Raw genomic sequence first — 9,686 nt, 5'->3', positions numbered from 1 at the left:
AGTATCCAGCTTTCCATTTACTTCCCGAGAAGGAGGGGGTTGGTTTAGCGGGTAGATAATGACAGTGAATTTGATTCATTGCATGTTGCAAAGTCCTAAGCAGAAGTATTGGAAAATGGGTGTTTTTCCCACAGCCACTTCTTACCTACTTTTTTTTTTTTCCTACTTTTATTTATTAATAATACTGACCAGTTAGGGTATCTTCTGACACTTGAATGCTATTATAAAAGTAATACTCTGGAAATTTTAATTCTCAATTAATGGCTTTTATAAGCCAAGACATCTTAGAGCTTGCAAGTCTAGTTCTGTTTTTAAATAGATAATAACACCCAACCCCAAAGTTTCTGGTTAGACTTTCCCAGGCTCCTTCAGGACCCCAGAGCTTAACTACTTTTCCTGACACAGGACATGTTCCCTAAGGACATCCCCGATGTGGCCATATTATTTTTTGTTGTTAGCACAAGAGAGAAACTTGAATGTGATCTAGTAAGATAATAGGGAAATTCAGTTGTCATAAAAAAAGGTAAAGTCACACAAAAACAAGATTAGCAAGAGACCGCCCTGTTCTCCAAAAGCTCCAAACTCTTTTGCACACATCTTGCTTCCCCTTGGCAAACTAATTAGCTGGCAAAAGAAACTAAAATCCTCATGGGAACACAAGTGCACTTTCAATCAATTCATTCAACATTATCGAGCAGCTACATACTTTATTATAGGTGCAGAGTAAAGTGCTGAAGCGACAAAAATGAACAAGACAGAGGAATCCTTTCCCTTGGACCCCCTGCATGCGTGGGTACATGTGTGCTAAGTCACTTCAGTTGTGTCCGACTCTTATGCGACCCTATGGACTGCAGCCTGCCAGGCTTTTCTGTCCATGGGTTCTCCAGGCAAGAATACTGGAATGGATGGCCATTTCCTTCTCCAGGGGATCTTCCCAACCCAGGGATCAAACCCGTGTCTTAGGTCTACTTGCATTGGCAGGCGGTTTCTTTACCACCAGCGCCACCTGTGAACCCCTCCCTTGGACACCGGTCCAAATCCAGTTCACAGCAGAGGTAAGTGTCCAGATGGTAGTGAAATTCATTTGTCATAAGGTTAAATTCAGTCTGCCTAAGGTTCCAGGAAGACTTCTCAGTGGACATTTGAGTTGCGCTTTCAAAGGATGAGGTAGATGAATTAATTGAAACTAGTGGGTAGCATAGTATATGATAGGACCTCAATAAGTGTTTATTAAGTGAATGAGTGAACCAGGTTGAAAAGGCCTAAGGCATAATTTTCTTAATTATATGGATGAATACCAGTGTCTGGGAAATGGCTCAGACGACTTCAGCCACAACTACATGATTCTTTATAATAATATTCACAGGTAATAATCATTAAGCACTTATTATGTGCCTGGCACTTTTACCAAATGCTTTATAATGCAATATTTTAATGGGCTTCCCAGGTGGCTCAGTGGTAAAGAATCCACTTGCCAATGCAGGAGATGTGGGGTTGCTCTCTGGGTTGGGAAGAGCCCTTGGAGAAGGAAATGGCAACCCACTCCAGTATTTCTGGCAGGCTACAGTCCATGGGGTTGCAAGAATTGAACACAAGTTAGCAACTAAACCACCACCACCACCAGTATTCTTGCCTGGGAAATCCCATAGACAGAGGAGCCTGGCGGGCTGCAGTCCGTGTGTTCACAAACAGTTGGACACAACTGAGTGACTAAACACACACACACACGCACACACACACTCACAGGTGCAGCTTAAGCCTCTGGAGCCTTCCCTTACACAAGCTGTTCCTCAATCTGGGAGGTCAGTTCAGTTCAGTTGCTCAGTCGTGTCTGACTTTTTCACGACCCCATGGACCACAGCACACCAGGCCTCCCGGTCCATCACCAACTCCCAGAGCCTACTCAAACTCCTCTCCATTGAGTCGGTGATGCCATCCAACCATCTCACCCTCTGTCATCCCCTTCTCCTCCTGCCTTCAATCTTTCCCAGCATCAGGGTCTTTTCAAATAAGTCAGCTCTTCGCATCAGGTGGCCAAAGTATTGGAGTTTCAGCTTCAGCATCAGTCCTTCCAATGAACACCAGGACTGATCTCCTTTAGGATGGACTGGTTGGATCTCCCTGCAGCCCAAGGGACTCTCAAGAGTCTTCACCAACACCACGATTCAAAAGCATCAATTCTTTGATGCTCAGTTTATAGTCCAACTCTCACATCCATACATGACTACTGGAAAAACCATAGCCTTGATGAGACGGACCTTTGTTGGCAAAGTAATGTTTCTGCTTTTTAATATGTTGTCTAGGCTGGTCATAACTTTCCTTCCAAGGAGTAAGCGTCTTTTAATTTCATGGCTGCAGTCACCATCTGCAGTGATTTTGGAGCCCCCCAAAATAAAGTCAGCCACTGTTTCCATTGTTTCCCCATCTATTTGCCATGAAGTGATGGGACCAGATGCCATGATCTTAGTTTTCTGAATGTTGAGCTTTAAGCCAACTTTTTGACTCTCCTCTTTCACTTTCATCAAGAGGCTCTTTAGTTCTTCACTTTGTGCCGTAAGGGTGGTGTCATCTGCATATCTGAGGTTATTGCTATTTCTCCTGGCAATCTTGATTCCAGCTTGTGCTTCTTCCAGCCCAGCGTTTCTCATGATGTACTCTGCATATAAGTTAAATAAGCAGGGTGACAATATACAGCCTTGACGTACTCCTTTTCGTATTTGGAACCAATCTGTTGTTCCATGTCCAGTTCTACCTGTTGCTTCCTGACCCGCATACAGGTTTCTCAAGAGGCAGGTCTGGTGATCTGGTATTCCCATCTCTTGAAGAATTTTCCACAGTTTGTCGTGATCCACACAGTCAAAGGCTTTGGCATAGTCCATAAAGCATAAATAGATGTTTTTCTAGAACTCTCTTACTTTTTTGATGATCCAGTGGATGTTGGCAATTTGATCTCTGGTTCCTCTGCCTTCTCTAAAACCAGCTTGAACATCAGGAAGTTCATAGTTCATGTATTGCTGAAGCCTGGCTTGGAGAATTTTGAGTATTACTTTGCTAGCATGTGAGATGAGTACAATTGTGTAGTAGTTTGTGCATTCTTAAGCATTGACTTTCTTTGGGATTGGAATGAAAACTGACCTTTTCCAGTCCCAAGGCCACTGCTGAGTTTTCCAAATTTGCTGGCATATTGAGTGCAGCACTTTCACAGCATCATCTTTTAGGATTTGAAATAGCTCAACTGGAATTCCATCACCTCCACAAGCTTTGTTTGTAGTGATGCTTCCTAAGGCCTGCTTAACTTCCCATCCCATGATGTCTGGCTCTAGGTGAGAGATCACACCATCATGATCTTTTTTGGTCATGAAGGTCATGAAGATCTTTTTTGTCTAGTTCTTCTGTGTATTCATCAGGGATCCCCTAGTGGCTCAGATGGTAAAGCGTCTGCCCACAATGCAGGAGACCTGGGTTCGATCCCTAGGTTGGGAAGATCCCCTGGAGAAGGAAATGGCAACCCACTCCAGTGCGCTTGCCTAGAAAATTCCATGGATGGAGGAGCCTGGTGGGCTACAGTCCATGGGGTCGCAAAGAGTTGGACACTACTGAGTGACTTAACTGTCCTTCTTTCTGTGTATTCTTGCCATCTCTTCTTAATATCTTCTGCTTCTGTTAGGTCCATACCATTTCTGTCCTATATTAAGCCCATCTTTGCATGAAAGTTTCCCTTGGTATCTCTAATTTTCCTGAAGAGATCTCTAGTCTTCCCATTCTATTGTTTTCCTTTATTTCTTTGCACTGATCACTGAGGAAGGCTTTCTTATCTCTCCTTGCTATTCTTTGGAACTCTGCATTCAAATGGGTATATCTTTCCTTTTCTCCTTTGCTTTTCACTTCTCTTCTTTTCACAGCTATTTGTAAGACCTCCTCAGACAGCCATTTTGCTTTTTTGCATTTCTTTTGCTTGGGGATGGTCTTGATCCCTGCCTTCTATACAATGTCACAAACCTCCATCCATAGTTCATCAGGCACTCTGTCTATCAGATCTAGTACCTTAAATCTATTTCTCACTTCCACTCTGTAATCATAATGGATTTGATTTAGGTCATATCTGAATGGTCTAGCGGTTTTCCCTACTTCTTCAATTTAAGTCTGAATTTGGCAATAAGGAGCCACAGTCAGCTCCCGGTCTTGTTTTTGCTAACCGTATAGAGCTTCTTCATCTTTGATTGCAAAGAACATAATCAATCTGATTTCGGTGTTGGCCATCTGGTGATGTCCATGTATAGAGTCTTCTCTTGTGTTGTTGGAAGAGAGTGTTTGCTATGACCAGTGCATTCTCTTGGCAAAACTCTATTAGTCTTTGCCCTGCTTCATTCCGTATTCCAAGGCCAAATTTGCCTGTTACTCCAGGTGTTTCTTGACTTCCTACTTCTGCATTCCAGTCCCCTATAATGAAAAGGACATCTTTTTTGGGTATTAGATCTAGAAGGTCTTGTATGTCTTCATAGAACCATTCAACTTCAGCTTCTTCAGCATTACTGGTTGGGGCATAGACTTGGATTACCGTGATATTGAGTGGTTTGCCTTGGAAATGAACAGAGATCATTCTGTCGTTTTTGAAATTGCAACCAAGTACTGTATTTCAGACTCTTTTGTTGACTATGAGGGCTACTCTATTTTTTCTAAGGGATTCTTGCCCACAGTCTGGGAGGGGTCTTAGCAATTTATTTACAGGATCACAGATCTTAGCAAAATTTTCAAGAGTAAAGTTGTTTTATAAATTCCTTTTCTTAAGGAGTAGCCCTAAAATGATGTAACCTTCTAATCTTAGATACACTATTGCACCTAAGGTCTGGAAGCTAGTAAGTGGTACCTGAGCCTGTGATCTTAATCACCCCTAAGTTCCTTCTCATTTCTGCGACACAGTTCCTCAGCTGGAAGTTGGAAATTTTTCCAGCCTTGCTTCTGTAACAATCACGTGTGTGAGGGGATGTGACAGCATTTTGTTTTTCTGATGTTCCGTGGCTTTTATACCGTTAACATGTATGTAACATATAACACTGGAGAAGGCAATGGCACCCCACTCCAGTACTCTTGCCTGGAAAATCCCGTGGGTGGAGGAGCCTGGTGGGCTGCAATCCATGGGGTTGCGAAGAGTTGGACACAACAGAGAGACTTCACTTTCACTTTTCACTTTCATGCATTGGAGAAGGAAATGGCAACCCACTCCAGTGTTCTTGCCTGGAGAATCCCAGGGACAGGGGAGCCTGGTGGGCTGCCGTCTATGGGGTCGCACAGAGTCGGACATGACTGAAGCAACTTAGCAGCAACATATAACATGTGGAACTCGCACATATATTTTAAGAATATTTTAATAATATGGGAAATGATCTTATGTTGAACAAACGGAAATAGGGAGATAAGGTATGTGTGCATGTGTGCTACTAAACACTCAATAAGCTTTAGAAAAAGCAAATGAATAGGCTAGAAAGAGACATCAAAGTTTGACAGTGCATATTCTTTAAATGATGGGTCATGATTTTATTTTCATTTTGCTTTTCTGTATGTTTCAGAGTAGGCCTTTATCTTTATTCAATTTGTTTTTTAAAGTAATGCATGCTTAGTTTAAAAATTAAATAGTGCTAAAAGTCTCAATGGGCTTCCCAGGTGGTACTGTGGTAAAGAACCCCCCTGCCATTGCAGGAGACATGAGAGATGTGGGTTTGATCCCTGGGTCCAAAAGATCCTCTGGAGGAGGGCATGGCAACCCACTCCAGGAAAAGACAACCAGCATAGTGAAAAGTCTCAAAATCATGCTGTAAGAGAAATAATGGAGGCAATTATGACTCTTTGAACAAGAGGAGCTTGGGGCTAACAATATTTATTCCTCAGAGTTGAGAGTGACAAACAGATTAAAGTAATAAAATAGGGACTTCACTGGTGGTCCAGTGGTTAAGACTGTGCTTCCAATGCAGCAGGCACAGGTTCAATCCCTGGTCAGGGATCTAAGATCCCAAGTGCCTCACGGCCAAAAAGCAAACAAACATAAAACAGAAACAGTATTGTAGCAAATTCAATAAAGACTTTAAAAATGGTCCACATCAAAAAATCTAAATAATAATTGAAAAAAAAAGATAAAGTGCCTCACAGTCATAAGTCAATCCTAAAGGAAGTCAATCCTGAATATTCATTGGAAGGACTGATGCTGAAGCTGAAGCTCCAATCCTTTGGTCACCTGATGTGAAGCACCAACTCATTGGTAAAGAACCCCAATGCTGGGAAAGATTGAGGGCAGGTGAAGAAAGGGGCAACAGAGGATGAGTCAGAGGTTGGATAGCACCACTGACTCAATGGACATGTGTTTGAGCAAACTGCAGGAGATAGTGAAGGACAGGAAAGCCTGGTGTGCTGCATCCATGGGGCTAAAAATATTCAGACGTGACTTATCAACTGAACAACAACAACAGTGTTAAGTGCTCAGTAAATAGAGGTTTAAAAAATCAAAAGTGGGAAGAGACAAGGCAGGGAATGGATGGTTTTAGGATATTTAAAGAACTACTCAATGGGAGGTGAGTTCTGTGAAACTCTGTGGAGCAGAGCAAGGATAGAAGCTACTGGAAGGCATACTGGCAAAGGATAATGATTTGCTTAAGCAGCAGGTGATCAGGGTGGGCCACCCCACAAGGGATGCTCACAGACATGAGGACCACTGAACCAGGAGACATCTACAGAGGGTTCATGGGCTGGCTGGGCAGATAGGTGAATTTAATCAGTGGTAAAAATTTTGAGGTTTTTTTCCTTTTGGTCTATTAACATTGAAGTAGTCACCTAGTCTCTGAGCATCAGTTTTCTCATTTGTAAAATAGAAATATTAGTCCTTATGTAGGCAGGTAACAAATGTGAGATAGTCCTTCTTGCCAGTGGGATGTAGGCATAGTCTAAAGTGATAGAATACAGAATGGGAAAAAAGTAGTAAAGGCTTTTTAGTCTTTTTCAAGACTTTCTATGAGCACATTGTCTCTGATCTCATAACTTTTTTTAAAAAGTAAGGAATACTTCTATAACCTAGAGAACTTTTCTGTGTATATTAAACATCACCCCCAAAGTCTGGATGCTATTAATAAAATGCAGCTGGTGATCTGGTGGTAGAGACTTCACCTTCCATTGCAAGGGTTGCAGGTTCAACCCCTGGTTGGGTGGCTAAGATCCCACATATGTCAGGGCCAAAATACCAAGACAAAAAACAGAAGCAATGTTTAACAAATTCAATAAAACTTTAAAAATGGTCCACATTAAAAAAAAACTTAAAAAATTAAATACAGCAATGATATTCTCACAAAGAACTCTGAACTATTATCTAGTTTATCCTCAGGATAAAAGCATTTTTCCCCATGCGTTTGAGTTCAAACAATAAAAATTATGTCGAGGCTATTGAAATTTTAGCTAATAATAGAATCAGTTTTGTCATGTTAATATAATAAATCTTGGGGACGATGGTCCAATGGTTAAGAATTTGCTTTGCAATGCAGGGGATGCAGGTTTGGCTAACATACTAGTCAAGGAACTAAGATCCCACAAGCTGTGGGCATGCCATAACTAAGACCTGAAGCAGCCAAATAAATATGTTTTAAAAAATAAGACAAATCTTCTGCAATTTTATTAAAATCCTACCATCAGTAAAATGTATAGGCAGCCATATCAAGAAGATTCACTGACCCTGACAACCAAAGAAATACTAGTGAAAGAATGCTTTGGAGTAAGCACAATCGGTAGTAAACCTAACCAAAGAATTAAAACAGAGGTCATCAAGTAAATCTCAGGGGTAAAAAAAGAAATGTGGTCTCTAGCTGGAAGCATTATAAATGAGACGTATGAAGCAAAACACAATAAAGCATACAAAATCATTGTGTGCTTAGTTGCATCCAACTCTTTGCGACCCCATGGACTGTAGCTTCCCAGGCTCTTCTGTCCATGAGGATTCTCCAGGCAAGAATACTGGAGTGGGTTGCCGCGCCCTCCTCCAAGGGATCTTCTCAACCCCGGGATCGAACGCAGGTCTCCCACATTGCAGGCAGGTTCTTTACCATCTGAGCCACCAGGGAAGTCCAAGAATACTGTAGTGGGTAGCCTCGCCCTTCTCCAGGGTGTCTTCCCAACCCAGGAATAAAACTGGGGTCTCCTGCATTGCAGGCAGATTCTTTACCAGTTGAGCTACCAGGGAAGCCCATACAAAAGCATTAAACAACCAAAGAAAGCAAATGCCAACAAGTTGGTAATAACAAATATGAAGAGAATAGATTCCTTCTTGAAGAGAGTTTGATTCTCAGGTTTAATTTTACCTTGTAAAGGTCCAGGTCTTGGTCTCTGGGGCTGGACTGCTTGGGTTTGAGAGCTTCCAGTCCTGCTAGTTACGTCTCCTCTTCCTGGGCTCAGTTTCCTTATATGTAAAATAGAAGTGGTTACAGCACCTGTCTCCCTGGGCTGATGTGAATGAAGTGTGAGGAGTGATGCTTGCCAAGGCATAGGGTGATGCTCGCATAACTGATAAGGAAAACTGTGAAATAAAAAGAGCAGCACGTGCACTCTCGTGTGTAACTAAGTTATGCAGCTGTAAAAAATTAAAACTGCATACATCAGCATCAGATGAGAGCTAGATCGTTACAATAGACATAAACATTCAGAAACAAACATAAACTGTAAAAGTATTTATTATATGACAAGGGTAGACATGAAAACGAGTGGGGGGAAAGATAGTCCAAAAACGATGGTGAGATATAGCTGGCTGTCTAGAAGCACTACATTGCGTTGATTTTGTTTTTAACCTCATTGCATACAATGGAATAAATTCGAGGTGGGTTGAGGAATTAAGTTTGAAAAATGAAATCATGAATGAACTGAAAGGAAATCACTGTTTCTATGATTTTTAAGTTGGAAAAGGGCTTTCTGAGCATGATCCTAATGGTGGAAATCATTTAGGGAAAGGCTTATGTAAAGAAACTACGTAATGCCGGACAAAATAATGTACAGCAGGGCTTTCTCAAATGTGAGGTACCAGCAAGGACCTTGGGATAAGGACACACAGATAACTCTATTTTGTTTTAATCATCCTATATTTATTTTAATTGAATTATAAGATCTTAGTATACCAAACCTTAGAATTTACTGATATCAAGGCAAGGAAGAAGCTAAAGTTGATATGCATGCTTAAAAGGAAGTTAATTTGGACAAAATATTAGATGAATAATATTAGAGTTTGTTCTCAGCTATAGTAACAAGTACATAATGAAAATGTTTACTATTTACCATAGATAAGACATGGAAGCAACCTAAATGCCCGTCAACAGCTGAATGGATAAAGACGATGTGGTACATATGGAATACTACTCAGTCATACAAAAGAAAGAAATGCCATTTACACCAACATGGATGGACCCAGAGATGGTCATACTGTAAGTGAAGTAACTCAGAAAGAGAAAGACAAATATCATATGATATCATTTAAATGTGGAATCTTAAAAAAACGTATACAAATCAACATATTTACAAAACAGGAAATAAATTTATGGTGACCAAAGGGGAAAGGCAGGGGAGGGATAAATTAGGAACTTGGGATTAACAGATACACACTACTATACATAAAATAGGTAAATAAGAAGGAGGTACTATGAGCACAGGGAACTATAGTCAATATT

Source organism: Bos grunniens, chromosome 21 (assembly GCF_055505025.1).
Source record: "Bos grunniens cultivar Pamir isolate PY7600 chromosome 21, Bosgru_T2T1.0, whole genome shotgun sequence".
Taxonomy (NCBI): domain Eukaryota; kingdom Metazoa; phylum Chordata; class Mammalia; order Artiodactyla; family Bovidae; genus Bos; species Bos grunniens.
The sequence above is the reverse complement of the archived record's forward strand: the minus strand, read 5'-3'. Positions refer to the sequence as shown.